We start from the raw sequence: 19,273 nt of genomic DNA, 5'->3' as shown, positions 1-19,273 counted from the left end.
CGCAGGCGTCTCACTGCTGTGGCCTCTCCCGTTGCGGAGCACAGGCTCCGGATGCGCAGGCTCAGCAGCCATGGCTCACGGGCCCAGCCGCTCCGCGGCATGTGGGATCCTCCCGGACCAGGGCACGAACCCGTGTCCCCTGCATCGGTAGGCGGACTCTCAACCACTGCGCCACTAGGGAAGCCCCTATGATGTGCTTTTTAATTACAAGTATACACCATGTCATTAATCTTTTTCTTCAACATGATTTTTAAAATTTTATATCAGAGTATAGTTGATTTTACAATGTTGTGTTCAACATGATTTTTAATGGTTACAAATGAACTATAATTTAACAATTATATAACACTGGGCATTTTGCTTGTTTTCACAAGCATGGTACCCTATTTGGGGGGAATATACATGGAGTAGTATCCAGGGAATAGTGACAAATTTCCTAAAAGAGCACAATGGAGTATAATTTTGGAAATAAGAAATTGGGGCCAGTGATAATTTGAAGAAATGTTAAGTTCTCCCGTGAATCTTTGGAAATGTTGGCAGGTATGCTGCGTTTCCCACTCTAAGTGGAGTAGGGGTTTGAGCCAATTGCACTTAAATTGTAAAGGGCAGTGACTCCCCCAGCAGAATTATGGTTGACTTTGGGGGTCATCCAGGCAGCTGACCCATGGAAACATGCAGGGCTGAGTATGCATGCCTCCCCACCTCAAAATATTTCTATCTTTGTGTATCCTTTAAATCTAGCAGGAAGAGGTGTGCCTCTTCTCTGATTTCTTCCTCCCCCTTCTCCAGCCCTATTTCCTTTTTCTTTTCTGAGATCACGCATCATTAATTATCCTATCCCTTATCTTTTATTCTCCCCTCTCAGCTCCTTTGAGAGCTCGTCCTCAAATAGGAAAAAATAAAAATAGGGCCTCCCTGGTGGCGCAGTGGTTGAGAGTCCGCCTGCCAATTCAGGGGACATGGGTTCGTGCCCCGGTCCGGGAGGATCCCACATGCCGCTAAGCGGCTGGGCCTGTGAGCCATGGCTGCTGAGCCTGCGCATCCATCCGAAGCCTGTGCTCCGCAACGGAAGAGGCCACAGCAATGAGAGGCCCGCGTACTGCAAAAAAAATAAAAAATAAATAAAAATCACCTCTCTCTTTTACTCTTACTACCCCTGGAGCTATAGGCTTACTCTTTTCCCCCTCTTCCTGCCAAACTTCTGGAATCATCACCCTTTACTGCCTTCATTGCTTCACTACCACACACCCCCTACCCAAGTGGTCAACTCAGCTTAGAGCCTGGCCCACAGCAGGCCCTGGCTGAAAATCAGTTGCACCCCTCGAGCAAATTGGCGTCTCTTTCCCCGTTCTTCAGAGGGCATTTCTCCGTGGTTAGCAGTGGGTGCTCACTGCCAGACACCAGGGCCTCATCTCCGTGCTCTCACACCCTCAACCTAGTTGCCACCTTAACGCCACCAGTTTCCAGGTACTCTAGGTTCTTGGAAGGTCCTGCCCTGGCCATCTGCCCGTCTCTCCAAGTTCTCACGTCGCACAGTCATAGCTTCCCCTGTAACTCAAGAGATGTTGCAGTCTACCCCTGGGAGGCACCCGTTGCCAGGCCTCCAACTCTGTTCGCCGCGGGTCTCACGGTCACCCCAGAGATAACATGTCAGAGCGCCCCGCACCTCCAGGCCTGCTTGCAAGTCCCCTAGATCCAGCGATGACCGAACATTTAGGGCGCACCTACTAAGTGCCAGGCCCACGCCACCTCTGCTACCTTTCACTTAACAGCCTAGTAGGCCCCACTAGGTGCCAGATCTGAGGGAAGAGGACGCCGTGCCGGCTCCAGAGGCGCTCGCTGTCCGCTGGGGCGAGACAGCCGCGTAGGCAGATCGTGGCCCTCTAGTGGGGGACCTCGGCCCTGACCGAAGGCCCCTGCCCTGGAGGCCGGTCAGAGAACGAGAGGCCCAGGTCGCAGGGAGCGGCCGCCGGGCCGGAATCGCGCCGGGCGCTCGGCGGGGCAGACGGGTCAGGCGAGGGCGGGGGCAAGGTCTGGGTCTGCGAGGTCTAGGGTCCAGCTCTGCCCGGCACCGCCCCCGCCCCGCCCAGCCCGTCGCTGTCGCCACCGCCGGGTCGGTGCCGCGCAGCCCGCCTGGGGCGGGAGGCGGTAGACGGTAGGCGAGAGGCGAGAAGCCGAGCCCAGGCCGGGGCAGCCCCTCAGCCGCACCGCCCTGGGCGGGTGCCCAGGTCCGAGCCGCCTTCCGCCTGCCCCCCTCCCAACCCCCGCCCGCGGCCCCAGCCAGGTCCCGCCGCCAGGCCGGCTCCCGCCCCCGCTCCGCCCCCGGAGCCGCAGCCCCGCCCGCCACCGCCGTCGCCATGTTGTGGCTCCCGCAGCCGGCGCTGGGGACGCGCGCGGCCGAGCCCGGGGCCTGCAGCCGCCGCCGCCGCCAGGTAAGCGCCCCCCGCGGGCCGGGCCGGGCGGGGCTTGTGGGCCGGGGCCGCCGCCGAGGCCGCTCCAGCCCGAGCTGGGGGCTGAGCGGAGCCAGGGCCGAGGCCGATCCCGCGCCCGCACCGCGGCCCGGCCCTGCAGCCAGGCGGACCCTGCTCGCCGCCTGAGGCGGCAGCCACTTCCCCTGACCGCCGCCTGGCGGGCCCCGGCCGCCACCCCACCCCGCCCCCGGCGGACGGGCAGCCTGCCCCTTCCGCCACCCCGACCCGCCGCTACCCCGCCGGGCGGGCACGCTGCTGTCCTCCCGGTGCGGGACGGGCGGCCGCCCTCGGCGTCGGCCCGCGGCCCCCCGCCCAGGCACGGATAACGGTGCCACTTTCCCCCGCTGGGGCGCCCTGTCAGCTGGACTGTCCCGGTCGCCCGAAGAGCTGGTGTCGTCACGGGACAGACACTTGGGGGATCGACCTTTTTTGGCGCCCCTCAGTCCTTCCCCCCACCTCCGCCCAAGTTCTGACCCTGGGGGAGGTTTTTTCGGGAGCAGACGGGTATTCCTGCTCCAGAGTTGGGGGCCCAGGGGGTGACCAGGCCTGTTGATCAGGGTGGAGATTGTCTTTCTACAGGGGCTCTTCCTGCCAACCCGGAGGGGAAAGGCTCAATGTGACCCGAGGGAGGACGGGGAGCGTCTGCTGGACAGATGGCCTCCTGGCCTTGGATCAGCGCATGTGAGGGGGAGGGGTCCGTACGACCTTAGGTATGTCTGCTTCTGAGAACCCCAGGATTATTCGAGCTGCTCAGGGATTTTTAACTTTTTTTTTCTTTTTTGAGTAGGCCAGAGGTGGCATTAAAAATCCTAGATTGGAATAAATCCACGGGCCCACCCAGGGCAGCATGTCTGGCACCCAGGACTAGCCTAGAATAGGACTGGCAGTCAGAGAATGGGACTTGGGGTAAGATGGTATTTGGCTTAGGGTTGGCCCACTTGCCTTCAGCTCTGTGTTCTGGAGGGCCTGTACAGTGCCTCTGTTGGTGTGTACAGTGTGGCTGAGGATCCAGGATGTGGACAGATAGATGCCTGGCAGGTGCTTGGTGGGATTTCAGGGGTCTGTTTCCTCAAACTCACAGGTACATTATACAGTGAAAGAGAAGAGGAAGCAAGGTGCTAACACATATTTTGACCATTTTCCAATTTTTCCACTGGTCATGGCTTTGATTCATTTAGTAAAATTTTACTGAGCACTTATTATGTGCTAGGCACTGGACTAGGTGTTGGGAGTACAGTGGGAAACCAGAAAGACGTGCTTTAGCTTGAGCTCATAGACCAGTGAGAAGGCCCGATAATAAATAATCTTGAAATTTCATTCAACAACAGATATTTGTCAACCAATATGTGCCAGCCATTGTTAGATGTTGTGAAGAAAGCAAGCAAAAATAACTGCCCTTGTGGAGCTTTCATTCTAAGGGGCCAGACAATAAAATATATAATAAAAATATAGTCTGTTAATAAGTGCTAATGAGAAAAAGAAGATAGGGAAGGAGGATATGAGTTATTGGGTAGGGACTGAATTTATATTTGAGTGGTCTGGAAAGGCCTCCTGAGAAGGTGTCTTTTGAATAAAACTTTGAAGGAAGTGGTAAACTAATCATTTCAGACTGTGATGAATACAAGGAAAGAAAGGTGAAGAGAGTGGTAAGAGATATGGGCCTTGATTTGGGTTGGGGGCTCAGGGAAGGCTTCCCTTGAGGAAGTGACATTTAGGCTGAGACCTGAAGGAGGGTGAAGAGTTAACCATGTGTGGAGCAGCAGAGAGCTTGGCAAGTTGGAGGAAGTGAAAGAGACCTGTATGGCTGGAGGGGGAAAAGGAGAGGGGAGATAAGTTTATAGCGAGGTGTGTCAGATCACTGGGGGCCTTGGGGACTGAATGCCTTCCCTCCTTAGTTTGGATTGTATCCCCGGTGTAATTAGGAACCTTTGAAAGGTTTTAAGTGAGTGACATTATGATATTTACATTTTGAAAGGACTCTGGTATGGACAGAGATAAACAGGTAAGGCAAGGCTTTCTGTGTTGAGTGGCCACACTACTTGATCTGCTTCGAAAAGCCTCACGCAGTCTGGGGGAGGATCCTTTTCCTCAGAGAGACTATTTTGCCCAGCTTTTATGAAGGGAAAGGAAAATAAATGAACATTTATGGAATGCCTGTTAGGTGGGAGAATCCATTTTAGAGACTTCTGCAAACATTATCATATTTAACTTAATCCTCCCTGCACTCTAAGAGAAAGGGGTTGTCCTGCCCCCTTTACATATACAAGCTCGGAGGAGTTAGATGACTTTTCCAAAGCCATATTTGTAACATAATCTGTATTAAAACCTAGATCTTCCTGATTCCAGAGTGCACTGGCTCTGGAGCCAGACTACTAAGTTTGTGTCTTGCTTTTGCCACTTACTAACTGAATGATTTTGAGTTATTTAAACCCTCCCGTGCCTCAGTTTCCTGTTTGGAAAAGCCTCAAGCTTTTCTCAGCTTAAATGCAGAAAAATTTATCTACCTCCTAGGGTTGTTGTGCTGATCAAATTAACTTAGTACAAATGTTAGCTGCTGTTATTACTTAAAATTTTAAAACACCCATGCTGCCTCTGTGCCCTGTTGTCATTTTGGATGAGATTAAGTATATAGACAATTTAATTCTTGAATATTGTGAGACTCTTTTCCTCTAAATAACTTAATGCCAATGTTCCATGTGATCAGTCCTTCAAGGTTGATCTCTTATTTCAGTCTTGACACTGTGCTAGGGCTTATGGATACAATGTGAGTTCCTTGCCTCAAGAAGCTCAGGGTATCCAGGGGAGGTCAGATAATTAAAAGAATGAGCTACAATGTATTTAACAAATTCTCTAAAGCCTTTGTAGTTAGAGAACTACAGTTGGGGGCAGTAAGAACTAAATGCCTGGGGAAGTAGGGAAGGCTTTAGGGCGAGGTGACTTCTGAACTGGGCTTTAGAGGAAGAACAGAAGTTTTGCAGGCAAGCAAGACTGGGCAAAGGGCAGTCTATGAAGAGAGAGTCATGTGTGAAAGCATGGAGCCATGAGAGACTTAGCTTGTCCAGGGATGAGGCTGGGAAGCTGATTTGGGCTTGTGAAAGGCAGGCCAAGTTTGGATTTAATTCTGTAAGTCACAGGGACATATCAGAGACTGTTGGGTGCATCAAATACATATCACGTGATGGGTGTTGCTGTTAGAGAGTGGAGACAGATGTCATCCTGGGAGGTGACTTTAGTTTGGTGGGATCTCTGTGCTTCAGGATCTTGTTCTCAGTTTCATAAACCTGAAATTCAGTTTGTAGGGCACGCAGAGCTGATTGGATCCAGGGAGGCTGATTAACCAAACTTGGAAGAGACTGATGCATAAACTCAGGGTATTAACTAGCCTTGAGAAATGAAACTGCAGAATGACAGATGTTTCTCTCCTCTGGCCATGGCCCTCCCTACCCCCACTCCCTGACTTCTGGCCAGGGCTGGGACAGACTAACAAACTCTTGCTCCTCAATTCCCGTTTGTTTTTCTCAGGCTCCATGAAAACTAACCCTTTTTGTTATCATAATCTTTCCTCAAGCTCTATACAGTATAGTTAACAATGATTATTTAATTGATAGAATGAATGATTCTGTACTGTTTGGGTGGGATCCTGTGTTTGTGAGACTTAAGGAAAAGGAGGAATAACTTTTTTAGAGATAAAGTATTGGAAAAGGGGGTTACTGGAGAAGGTGTGCAGATACCAAGTGGTGTGGGTAATTTTGTGGCCAAGGGGTGATTGTGGACAGATGCACTGGAAATTGTTCGGAGAGTAGAGGTCTGTGAACTCTTGGAAGAGGTGGGGCAGGGGTGGTTTCTTTTGGTTGCACTTGAAGGAGAGATTGATTTAGGATTTTCATCTTCCCTACACATTGGAGACAGAAAAGAAGGTAATAATTCTTGCCCTTTATTCAGTGGGGTCATGGTGAGCTTTCCTGTTGGATTGCAATCTTCATGAGGTTTGAGCTTCGTCTTAACACTTCCTTCTGCTTCCACAAAACTGAGAAGAGTTGTGGACCCTCTAGAGGTTTGAATCTATTTTTCTACGGCAAAAAATAAAATCCTAATAGACCAACCTAGATTATGGATTAATTATTTTTCTTTTAAAACTCTAAAGAGCATTCATGTAGAAAATTTAGGCAATTCAGATAGGTATACAAATGAAATAAAACTGATAAATCTTATACCCTAGAGCTACTGTTTTAATATTTAGTGTTTTTATTAGATGTTTATCTCCAGCGCTGTCTTTGTATATGTTTAACTTTACTTTTCCTACAAAAATAGGAGCATCCTGAATAGGAGACAGTTCCTAGTGTTGATGCCTGTGAGGTGGAGCAGTTGCATGTACCCACAGTCTGTGTATGTTTCCATTTGTGGGCATCTGGTCCATTGTTCTCCCCCTTCATGCTTTAGGAGTGTAGGATGGGATATCCACTAGCTTATTAATTTGGGGAAATGTTTTTAGGGATAAAAGTGTTACTTCAACCAACCATTCATTTTTATTTGACAGTGGGAAGTGTTTATGTATGTGTTGAAATGGCACATTGGATCCTTTTTATGACTGAAAGAAAAGTTAATGAACGCCTTTTGAATTTGGTGTCACCACAGAGTCATTCCTCAAATCCATCAGCAGAGAATAGGTGTCCTCTGTTTGCTGTGTGACTTTGGGTAAAGTCACATTTACCCACATACTCCATTTCAGATTCTAAAGGTATTGTATCCAGAGGTAATGGTGTCCCCCTTCCTCTCATTTACATGCTCCAGGAGATAAAAAGTATGATGATGTCTATTTATGTGATTGATTGTAGAAAGACTTATGCTATGTTGAGTGAAAAAAAGGGGTATGTCTGCTGAACAGATGAACTCCTGGCCTCAAGTCAGTATGTGTGTGGGGCAGGGAGTCGTTATGACTTTGTTAATGTCCATTTGTGAGCTCCAGAAATATTGGAGACCCCTGAAATTTTTTCGAGTAGTTCAGGGGTGGCATTAAGGGTCTTCTGAAAACTAAATCCATAGACTTTTCCAGAAAAGCAAGAGCAACACCCTAGGTTTAACTCAGAATAGGTTCACTTTTTCTGCAGAACAGAGTTTATGTCAGATCTTATCTCTGAGTGGTGGGATTAGAGTGGTTTTTACTTTTTTCTTTATATTTTTGCCTGTCATTTGAATTTTCTATAAGCTTATATGTCATCATTACAAAAACAATGGGTAAATCTGTTTTTAATTTTAGAGACAAACATTGAATGCCCTAAAGCAAAAACTCAAACTGCCCAGAAATATGTCCCTCTAGAAGAGGTATGATGTTGGAACTGGCTGTCCCTCCATGGTAGGCAAGGAGGCTTGCCTTTGGTAGATGTGCAGTAAAGACAGCTCTCCCTAGCAGGTGACTTAGGCTAGAAACTTTGATCGGGATATTTCCTGAATTCAGGGAGCCACAGCTGCACCCATCTGGGAGGAACTGATGAGCAGAATGAATTGGCTTCTAGCTTCATTTGTTGGGTGTTTTTTGGGGGCATGCTTCTAAAGAAGTCACTTCTTTTGGGCATGGCCCTGGGCCCTCTCCCATGGACCACAGCGCTCTTAGTCTCCTACACATTGACATGGGGGATGGTAAAGAGAGGGGTTCCTATGTATGAACCTCACATACATTCCTGGAATTTCCCTCCTACTGGAGGTTCAGCCCATCCTGGGAGTGAGGCAGGGAGCTACTTCATCCTTATATCCATCCAGTCATTGGGCATAGGAACGTTTACCCACACTGCCCTTAGCAAGCTGGAGCTGAATGTGAGCCAATGGAGTGGGTTCTGGCTCCACTTTTATTCCCCTGGTTTGCTGCAGTTCACAGCATTCTACTCCTGTCTGCCAATTCAGTTCTGAAGTTAAAGTTGTTCTTTAGCAAGCCAAGGGCAGAGTGAGATCTGAGAGAGAGGTCTTGAAGGTAGATGACCTTCAAGGTGACCATTGTAACTGCAAGCCTCTCAAGGCTATTCCAGGGCCTGAAAACACCTCTGAGGCAGAGCTTTGGCATTTTTGGAGGAGAAGGGAGTCCAGGGGTGGGCAGCAAGCAGCTGTTCAGATTCTTCTGGGGCTTGGCCCAGCCGAGGCTCGGGTGTGTGTGGACAAGGGCTGCTCTCTCCTTTTGCCTTGTTAGACAGACTCTCCAGACCTGAACTGAACTGGCTGAGGTTGTAAAAACTGCTTCACTGTCTGAGACTTCATTAAGGCTATAAATCTTGAGGCCCTTAAAAATATTAGGTGTGTGATTAATACTACTGTTGTTCTTAGTTAGAATGCTTATGTGTATTTAAAATCCTTTGAAAAAAAAGTCCTTTGGAGCCTTTTTACAACTGGGCCATCAATGATCAATTATCTACAGTTGTTTATGAAAGGCCCACCCTGGGCCCAACACAGAGCTGGATTCTCTGTGGAGCATAAAAGAATCATGTGAGATGAACTTTGCCCTCAAGGAGTTCCCCCACTGAAAGCAATTGGAGAACAATTTGCTTCCAGGCCAGAAGTGTCTTAAGGGGGCTTTTCTTTCTGATGGTGGTAGTTACTTTCACACGTCACCTCACTGAGATGGCTGGGGTTACCTCTGGGGAACATTCTCTGGTACCCAAAATGGATTGAATGGCCATTTGGGAGGAGAGAGGTGGTGGCAATGACATAATCTCATCTTTCATTACTTCACTTGTCTCCCTTTGACATTGCTTTTCTAAGCACCTGTACCCTTTAGGAGAAGGTAGCCACCTACCCACAAACTAGGCACCCCAGTGCCTGTCGTTCCAACATTATAGCTGCATTCCTCTGAGTCTTAAGACGTTTACATTTCCACGTAGTGTCCCCATTTAAAATATTTACACCTGGAACTTCCTTGGTGGCGCAGTGGTTAAGAATCCACCTGCCAATGCAGGGGACACGGGTTCGAGCCCTGGCCCGGAAAGATTCCACATCCTGTGGAGCAACTAAGCCTGTGCACCACAACTACTGAGCCTGCGCTCTAGAGCCCACGAGCCACAAATACTGATCCCGAGTGCCACAACTACTGAAGGCCGTGTGCCTAGAGCCTGTGCTCTGCAACAAGAGAAGCCACCGCAATGAGAAGCCTGCGCACCGCAACGAAGAGCAGGCCCCTGCTTGCCTCAACTAGAGAAAGCCCGCGCGCAGCAACGAAGACCCAGTGCAGCAATCAATCAATCAATCAATCAATAAAATTTATTTTCAAAAACTGTATAAAGAATTTTAAAAACTGTATAAAGAATAAAAAAAATATTTACACCCCTTGAGAGGTCAGTCTTTTAGCAGTTCATCACTAAACTGTAATTACCAGGAATTAATTAAGTTAATGGAGAGAAAGAGTGGGACCCAGGCAGGCACTTGGGGCAAGAGTATCCGAAGGGACATGTTCCTGCATGACAGGAGAGAAGTGAGGGGAGCAGAAGAAACTTTCATGAAAATTAGTTGCTGTAGGCCGGTACTGCTAACACTGGGGCCACCCCAGTGGTCCTGATGGCCAGGGTCTAGGGTACAGCATGGCCTAGCACTGGTACAGGGGGCTTTGAGTGGAGGTGGAATTTGGTCTTAGTCTTAAAGGATTAGGAAGATTGTTTTTCCTTCATTTAAAAAATATGGTATGGGGCTTCCCTGGTGGCGCGGTGGTTGGGAGTCCGCCTGCCGATGCAGGGGACGCGGGTTCGTGTCCCCGTCTGGGAGGATCCCACATGCCGCAGAGCGGCTGGGCCCGTGAGCCATGGCCGCTGAGCCTGCGCGTCCAGAGCCTGTGCTCCGCGACGGGAGAGGCCACAACAGTGAGAGGCTCGTGTACCGCAAAAAAAAAAAAAAAAAAAAAAAATGGTATGGCTACCAGGGGTAAGGGAGTGGGGGAGGAGGGATAAACTGGGAGACTGAGATTGACATATACACACTATTATATATAAAATAGATAACTAATAAGGACCTACTGTATAGCACAGAGAACTCTACTCAGTACTCTGTAATGGCCTATATGGGAAAAGAATGTAAAGAAGAATGGATATACGTATATGTATACCTCATTCACTTTGCTGTACACCTGAAACTAATGCAACATTGTAAATCAACTATATTCCAATAAAAATTTAAAAAAAAATTGGGGCATTCCCTGGCAGTCCAGTGGTTAGGACTCAAAGCTTCCACTGCCGGGGCCCAGGTTCGATCCCTGGTCGGGGACCTAAAATCCCATAAGCCGTGTGCTGCAGCCTTAAAAAAAAAAAAAAAAGAAAAAAGAAATATATATATTCAGTTTAGAAAATTTTGGAACATTCAAGAAGAAAATAAGTCCCTCATAATTTTACTACCTGATGATAGACGGCAGAGAGGAGTAATCCTTTTACAGTGAAAGTCAGAGCGTGTCGCTCCTTTACCCCAGGTCCTCCTATAGCCTTCAATCTAAGAGTTGAAAGTCAGTCCTCACAGTGGCCCTCCCATTATTTGCTTCCCACCCCCATCTCCTGTGACTGCCTCTGCTCTGGTTTGGGTTCCTTGAATGCATGAAGCATTTCCCTGTTTCAGGGCTTTTCTACTTGCTCTTCCCTCTGCCTAAAACCTCTTCTCCCCTGTATTCACGTGGCTTGCACTGTCACTTGCTTCAGAATTGAGAATGTAGTTGTTCCATTTTATGATTTCCTACTGAACTCCTATTGAGAAAGGCTATATGACTACCTGACATCATGAATTTGCTTGTTTGTGTCCATTTGTCTCCTAGTGGAATGTCAGCACTGCATGGGGAGGGACTTAGTCTGTTCTATTCACTGTGGTATCCATAGTGACTAGGATAAGGCCTGGCACCTAGGAGGTGCTCAACTAATATTATCAGTTGAATGAATGAGCATGCATGTATGTGTGTAGTGTGTGTGTGTGTGTGTGTGTGTGTGTGTGTGTGTGTGTGTGTGTGTGTGTTGTGGAAGTCGAGTGGGAAAGGACAGTGTGGCTAGAAGCTGTTGTGGGGGGATGGGTATGGATGGTGTGGAGAGTGAGGATGCTTTGGGCAGGAATGGAGGTTAGAGATGTGGTCCAGTCTGTTCCAGGCTCTAGGGTCTCATCTCTTACTGGTGCTGTTGAAGGTGAAGGCAGTGATTTGGTGCTTTGAGGCGGGTGAAGAAGCAGCTCCTGAAATTTAAAGTCTAGGCCTAGAGGACAGAGGTTCTCAAAAGTCTGGCTCGAGGGTTGGAGCTGATGTGATTGGCTATAGGAAATTATTGTAAGTTTTTGAGCAGAGTGAATGACCTGTGAAAATGGTGATGGGGAAGATTGGTCTTAGACCTATAGGATGACTGTGGGAAGAGACCAGAGGTGGCGAGGAAAGCGGTAACAAGGACAAGGATGGAGACATGGAGCAGAACAGATGACATCTGTGAGACTTAATAATGGCAGAATTCTCCCCAGCTGCTGTGTGGCCTTGATAAAAGCTTCTAGTGCTCCCGACTTGGTAGAGCTTAAAGTACTGTCCATGGTTTCAAATGAGTTTTGGAAGCAGGTGGGGAAAGCAGTCACAAGGGAAAGAGGAAGGGTCCTCTCCAGGTTCATTAGGTTGATGGATCTGGTGGGAAGCGGGCCGTCATATCCTGCACTGGGCCTGCATCTCACCGACTGTAACCCTGGATGGGAGCCTGTCCTTTCTGGTCCGCTGGAAACTTTGCTGTCCGAGAGTAGCTGTAAGTGCTCTCAGGTTTTCTTCTGAACCTACACATATACCAGGACAGTATCTGAAATCCATTTGTTCGATTACCTTCTTTCAACTCCATTTTCTGTCTCCATAGTTTTATCTATTCCTCGGAACAAATTGTCTTTGACTCACAAACCCATTTGGATTGGATTAATTGACGGGAAGTACTTACATCTAAATGGTTTCTGTTTCATTAGGCCTCTAGCCTGTTTTTAAAAAGGCTTCTGCCAAGATGAGATCAGTGGAGAAGTGATTTTGGTATAATCAGCTTCTTTATGATCTTTTGGTACAAGTTATGTTTTGAGATTGGTGTTCCTGATGTATTAATTCCTAGAATAAATATTTCAGTGCCTGCTCTGTGCCAGGCACTATAGGCACTGGGAACAAAATAAACAAACATCTTACTTTCATGGAGCTTGTAATCCAGTGTGTGAGGTCTTATAGATAATGAACAAGTAAAACATAAAGTATGAGAGATGGTGAAAAGTATTACAGAGAAAAACAGCAAAGCTGGGATGGAAGATAGAGAGGTTTGGTGGGGAGGCAGATTTTCTGCTTTAAGTAAGGAAGCCTCACTGATAATGGACGTTTGAACAGAGTTCTGAAGGAGTAAGAGAGGGAGCCATGCATTTATCTGAGGGAAGAGCAGTCAGGGTGGAGAGAAAAACTGGAGTGAGGAGGAGGAAGGTATAGGAGAGGAGGCCAGGGTGGTCCCACTGGGCTTGTAAATCCTAGTGGGGGCCTGAACCGAAGCTCTGAGTGAGATGGGAAGCCCCAGGTGGCTGTGTAGAACCACGATGGACTCCAGCTCTCTTTTTGAAAGGTTTGCCACAGCTGCTGGTGATTGAAGCAGTGGGGCTTCTGCAGGGGCTCTTAGCTTAGAGTGGGCGCCAGAGTCTGAATCATCTGGGAACCTTTCCCAGGCCAGCTACTGGAGCCATCCAGGACTCCAGGGTCAGCTGGAGCACAGGTGTGACTTCTGAGACTCACTCAGTGCCAGTGCTGTTATTCTCTAACCACTGGGTGACTGTCACAGCTTCAGATTCCTGAGACCCACTTTCTTTCTTTTTTTTAAAATTTATTAAATTTATTTATTTTTGCTGCGTTGGGTCTTCGTTGCTGCGCATGAGCTTTCTCTAGTTGTGGCAAGCAGGGGCTACTCTTCGTTGCGGCACGTGTGCTTCTCATTGCCGTGGCTTCTCTTGTTGCAGAGCACGGGCTCTAGGCACACGGGCTTCAGTAGTTGTGGCACGAGGGCTCAGTAGTTGCGGCTTGCAGGCTTAGTTGCTCTGCGGCATACGGGCTTTTCCCGGACCCAGGGCTCAAATCCGTGTCCTCTGCATTGGCAGGCGGATTCTTAACCACTGCGCCACCAGGAAAGTCCCGAGACCCACTTTATTTCTATTGAGTCAGTCTGCAGGTGGACTTAGAAGTCTGCATCATTAACAAGATTTGGGGGTGATTTTTGAGGCCAGTGGTCCCTGGACTATACTTTGGTCTAAAGACCGTGGTTCCCAGCCCCAGACAACATCAGTCCTCTAGGTTGTTTTCTAAAAATGCTCAGCCCCACCTCTAAAGATTCTGATTTAATTGGCCTGAGGTGGGGTTAGGTATTAGCACTGCTCCCCAGGTGTTTCTAATGTGCTTCCAGGGCTAGAATCACTAGTCTGTGGGTTAATAAGCCTTATACTGGGTGTTTGATGGAGAGATTTGAATGGGTAACTGTGAGTAGGAGACTTCAGGCCCTCTGGGAGGCTAAGGCAGGGCCAGTCATGTTGCCAGGAATAACAGGAATCTTTCACAGTAATAAAAACTCTTCAGTTTATGTACTTTATCTCATTTGATTACCTCACCTCTCTGGGCCTTCATTTCCTTGCTTGTAGAGTTAGCAGCTTAAATTTAATGGTTTCCTAGAATCTCTTGGGCTTTTAATCTTTCTGGTGTTGGAAGAACCTCTAATCTAGAACAGTGTTCTAGTACGCTGTTTTCTAATCTCAGTCTTACAACACCCTAAGGTGTGTCATAATTGTGGCAAGGGCTGTAGTGAACGTCTCAATACCAGTTGAAGGAAAATGTGTGCCATATACAGTAGCACCTTGGGAAGATGAGGATGTTGGGAAACTGAAATGTGAAGTCAGACCTCCTGGTTCAGAATTCCTGAGTGGAAGGGCAGTCTGGTTGTTGGAGGCAAGCAGGAGCCTCAGTATTAGTCTTGGTTCTGGCGAGTTCCCTGTGAAGTGGCAATAGTGTTATATAAACTGTAAAGTTCCTATACATCCACGTGTGTGTATGTGGTAGGGTGGCCTGAGAGAAGCAGCCAGCCTGGGCCAATGGAGCCTGATTCTCAGGTTTGCCAGCCCCTCTCTGCAGCCAAACTGTGTTATTGGGCACCAGAGATGGTCTGAATAACCCTAAAGAATCCAGTGTCTGCAGGAACTGAGGTTACCCTGGAATAAATCAGGCACACTCATTGGAGCACCTCAGAACTAACTTATTTTGGACATCAGATCTGAGACACTCCCTACCCCATCCCCTGGTTTCTGACTTTATCCTCATCTGGTCAGCACAATGTCTGCTTGTTAGTTTATGTTTTGAAATGTGAAGATCCAAATAAGAAAAGGAAAAAAAGTTTTCTGTATTTCCCTTCTATAGAATTGGAATAATGAGTTTCCTTCCATTCCCTTGTAAGTTTTTCCATTAATATTGTCTATATCTCTATTTAGAATCCAAATAAATGCTGGTCTGTCAAAGTTAAGACAAATGAAGTCAAGTGAGGGAATGCAGAATTACAGTGAGAGTGAGCGGAATTAGAAAAGAGACTCTTTATTCTGTCATTTGTGGATACATGCACCTGATGGACTGTTAACTAGTTTCTCCACACGGGCCTATAAAATTGGAATCTTGGGAGGTTGTGGCCAAGCATTAGTAGTTTCCAAAGTTCCCAAGGTGATTCTGATGTCCAGTTACAATTGAACACCACTTAGATTTAAAAAAAAAAAAAAAAAGGGTCTGCCAGCTTTCCCCATGTCTTCTCTTATTCTCATCCCCTGCTTGGTGCTTGTCCCTTCCCTGCCTCTCCCCCACCTGTGACTTTCCCCCAGCCTACCTGCCCCTTGGTTCCCTTGCTCACTCCTTGATCCTCTGCTTCTTCAGCCCTCCTGAGCACTGGAGGATGAGCTGTGAGGAGGGGTAACCGACCTTCACTTGCCCTGTCTCTGTCCCCTGTGCATGCATCCAATCAGCCTGACGTCTAGGGATTCAGTGGTCTGCAGGAGCACTCTGAAAAATTATGAGGTAAAGCTTGCTGGCCACTGAGGTTGGTGGCAGAATACTTAACAAACATGTATTTGCTATGTTTAAGGCAGTGTTGTAAGGGCTTTACAAATATTAACTCATTTAACCCCTATAACCCCCATTTTACTTACGGGGAAACTGAGACACAGAGGTGGAGGAACCTGGCCAAGGTCACATGGCTAGTAAGTAGTAGAACTGGGATTTGAACCCATGTAAAGTCTGGGCTCTGAACCAGCACATTATGCTAGGTGAAAGGGAGAAGATCTGGGACTGGGGATAGTACTATCTTTGACTACATTTGAGGCCCGCTTTGAATTAGGTTTGGAGATTCTTCTCAGGGTCTAACCTACACTTTATTGTTATTATTATTAACTTACTTTAATTACATTTGCCTTCAGACCTATTAAAAAACATTTTATTTTTCTTCTTTCCTTAGGTGGTGTTTGGAAACTAGACCATGTGCCTATAGGTAGAAGTTATTCCTTTCTCCACAGCTGTACACTCCCAGCAATACTCACCACACCCTTGTTTTGAGAACCTCACTGAGGTATGATGTCTAGGCTGACCTGAGCTGGCCTTGAAGAGCTGAGAGTTTGGACACAAGTGGTTTTTTTTTTTTCAATGTTCCTTGGTAGTTATCATTATTTTTAAAAATTGTGGTAAAGCATACATAAGAAAATTGACCATTTTAACCATATTTTAAGGGTATCCAAGAATTTTTTATTGGTGTTTTTGTTATTATTTTTATTGAAGTATAGTTGATTTACACCATTTTAACTATTTTCAAAGGTACTGTTCAGTGGCATTAAGGACATTCACATAACCATCACCACTGTCCATCTCTAGAACCTTTTCATCATCCCAAACTGAAACTCTTCACCCATTATATAACAACTCCTTTTCCTTTCTCCCCTTTATCCCCTGGTAACCACTGTTCTACTTTTTGTCTCTGAAATTGACTGTTCTAGGTACCTCATATCAGTGGAATCAGAGGATATTTGTCCTTTTTGTATATGGCTTATTTCATTTAGCATAATGCCTTTAAGGTTCATCTATGTTTTAGCATGTATCAGAACTTCATTCCTTTTTAAAGGCTGAATAATATTCCCTTTTATATTTATGTCACATTTTGTTTATCCATTCATCCATTGATGAATACTTGGGTTGTTTTCACCTTTTGGATATTGTGAATAATGTTGCTATGAACATAGATGTACAAATACCTCTTTGAGACCCCTTTCAATTCTTTTGGGTATATACCTAGAAGTGGAAGTGTTATATCCACTTTTTCTTAATTTTTCTTAGGAACCGCCATGCTGTTTTCCATAGTGGCTACAGTACATTCCCACCAGCGATTCACAAGGATTCCAGTTTCTCCACCACATTCTCACCAACACTTGCTATTTTCTGTTTTGTTTGATAATAGCCATCCTAATGGGTGTGATCTTGGTGGTTAGCTAGTTGCACCCATAGAGTCCACTATCCAAGAGTCTGGTTCCTAGTGTGCTGGAATGTGCATATGTAGAGAAAATAATATGGTAAACTCCCATGTACTCCTCATGCAGATCCAACAGTTATCATTTCATGGCCAATCTTGTCTCATTTATACATGCCCTCCCTGCTCTCTTCCTCCTGCCCTGTGTTATTTTGAGGCAGATCCCAGATATCACATCATTTTGTCTGTGAACATTTCACAGATAATATCTTAAAAAGATAAGGACTTTTAATATTCCATTTTTTCTGATGGTGGAAGGGCACATAGGGATGTCCTTTGAACACATTATTTTCTGTCATTCCCTTGGATCACCAGGGACATATGCAGTGGGCACACATTGCAGATACCTGGATGTTGGGTCCGTTGCCATGCTGGGTTGTTGGTGAAAAGCTGCCGTGGCTGGCGCCCTGCTTTCCTGCAGGAGGCTGGCTGCACTTGGGTCTGAGCAGTCATGGTGAAAGAGCCCACCCGGCTCTCTTTTGAGAGGGGAAGGAGAGAAGAGAGAGGAAGAAGGGGATAAAGAAGAACATCTGTGAGGGAGACAAGAGGGGGGAAGAGAGAAAGGGACGGAGGAATGGAGAGGGGCATGGAGGAAGGAGTAGGGGGAGAGAGAGGAACAGAAAGGAGAATAGTGTGTGTGTGTGTGTGTGTGTGTGTGTGTGTGTGTGTGTGTGTGTGTGGAGGTGTGGAGGTGTGAGAAAAAGAAAAGGGGAGTGAGAGTAGAGTACCTGGGAGAGGCATCCTTTACTAGGCCCTTGACTCACCAGCTCCTAAACTCCTTAGTGACCTAAGGGAACTGAAGAGACACCCCAATACTAATAGTACATTTGCCCCCCACCCCAACCTTTTAATTTCGGGATATTTGGGACTGTGGTTTGCCTGTGGTAGATGAGATTGGTGGCACACCCAGAGCCACCAAACACAGGGGTACCAGAGCTGGGGAAGGAGTGATCTGTGGAATGGCCACTTTTTCTTTTCCGGGGCCCTTTTATTCGGGGAGTGGATGCTTGGTTCCCAGCAAGTCTGAGGCTACTGGCTTCCTACCTAAATTTGGGGATCCCTACTACCAAGAGATGATGCTTTTACAAAGTTCAGTGGGGGGAAACTCCTCAAGGATGGTGTGTGAACAAGAGGAGTCCTGTCTCTCTTTTTTCTGTCTCTGGGTCTTGTTCCCTTTTAACAAAGTGCAGTGTCCCTTAGTGCTGAGATCTGTTTCAAGTAATGAAAGGAAAAGGGGGTACTGGTTACAAAGTATCAGTTTTTATCTCAGTTCTTAGCTCTGCTTAAACTTTGTTGCCTATACCTAGTTTCCACTTGTATCATCCCAGTCAGTTGTACAGTCTTTTATAATCCCAATTCCTTTCAGTTCTATCCTCTTTTCTTCCTTTTTATCTTTTCTAAAAATCTAACTGCTTTATTGAGATATAATTCATGTGCCATACAGTTTACCCATTTAAAGTGCGTAATTCCATGGTTTTTGGTATATTCACAGAGTTGTATCCTCTTGTCTTAAGACTCAAGACCACCTTGTGTTCTCCTCTTCCCTGCGGTCCTCAGAGCTAGCCTTCCCCCTCCACTGGCATCACACTGATCCAGTCCTCAAGACAGACAATGGCCAGTAGGCACTTAACACCAATAAAATATAATATTTAACTTAGTCCTGCGGGGGCCCAGGGTTCATAGACAAGTGTGACTTCAGATAGACCCTTTCCCACTGGCAAGGCCCCATCACCACTCAAGGTCTCTCTATTTATAAAAAGTTTTCAAAAGCTAAATACAAACAGTGTAGCAAATTTGCCAGCTGCTTGACTGGTAATAAACTTGCTTAGGAATCTGTGACTATCCTTGAACAATCTTTGTTCTGGACAGATGAGCCTGTCACATCATTCCCCCTTTCTAATGGTGGATTACTGTCTAGTAAACATAGTGGAGCTTACACACAGAAAATAAATAAATGAGCAATTATATAATGTGTCAGATGCTATAAGGGCTGTGAAGAAAAACAAAGCAGACTAAAGGGACAGAGATTGATGGTGAGGGTGGGGATTGGTATCTTATGCACAATGGTCATAGAAGGCTCCTGAGAAAGTGGTGTTTGAATAAAGACCTGAAGGAAGTGAGGAGTGGGCCCACAGAGATCTGAGGGGAAGAACATTCCAAGCAGAGGGAATAGTAAGTGTAGAGGCTCTGAGCAGGAGTATGCCCTGCTTGGTTGAGGAGCAGTAAGGAGTCTGGAGCAGACTGGCAACAGAGAGGTGTAGGAGACAGAGGGCAGTTAGATCG

At 46.8% G+C, this 19,273-nt stretch overlaps 1 protein-coding gene across 6 annotated transcripts in view; it reads left to right on the top strand.

Moving 5' to 3' along the window:
- The first annotated feature begins 2,340 nt into the window (after nt 1-2,340).
- Nucleotides 2,341-19,273, top strand: part of ZNF592 (zinc finger protein 592) — a 59,481-nt gene continuing 42,548 nt past the window's right edge. For 4 of the 6 annotated variants that reach the window (XM_032621407.1, XM_032621403.1, XM_032621405.1 and 1 more), the window contains exons 1-2: nt 2,341-2,432; nt 15,932-16,042. The gene's annotated coding sequence lies outside the window, so the exon portion shown is untranslated. The remainder of the gene's footprint in view (nt 2,433-15,931; nt 16,043-19,273) is intronic. The other 2 variants (XM_032621402.1, XM_032621406.1) reach the window with 2 other exon arrangements.

Source organism: Phocoena sinus, chromosome 2, assembly GCF_008692025.1.
Source record: "Phocoena sinus isolate mPhoSin1 chromosome 2, mPhoSin1.pri, whole genome shotgun sequence".
Taxonomy (NCBI): domain Eukaryota; kingdom Metazoa; phylum Chordata; class Mammalia; order Artiodactyla; family Phocoenidae; genus Phocoena; species Phocoena sinus.
Note: the sequence above shows the minus strand (reverse complement) of the source record. Positions and strands in the feature narration are given on the sequence as shown.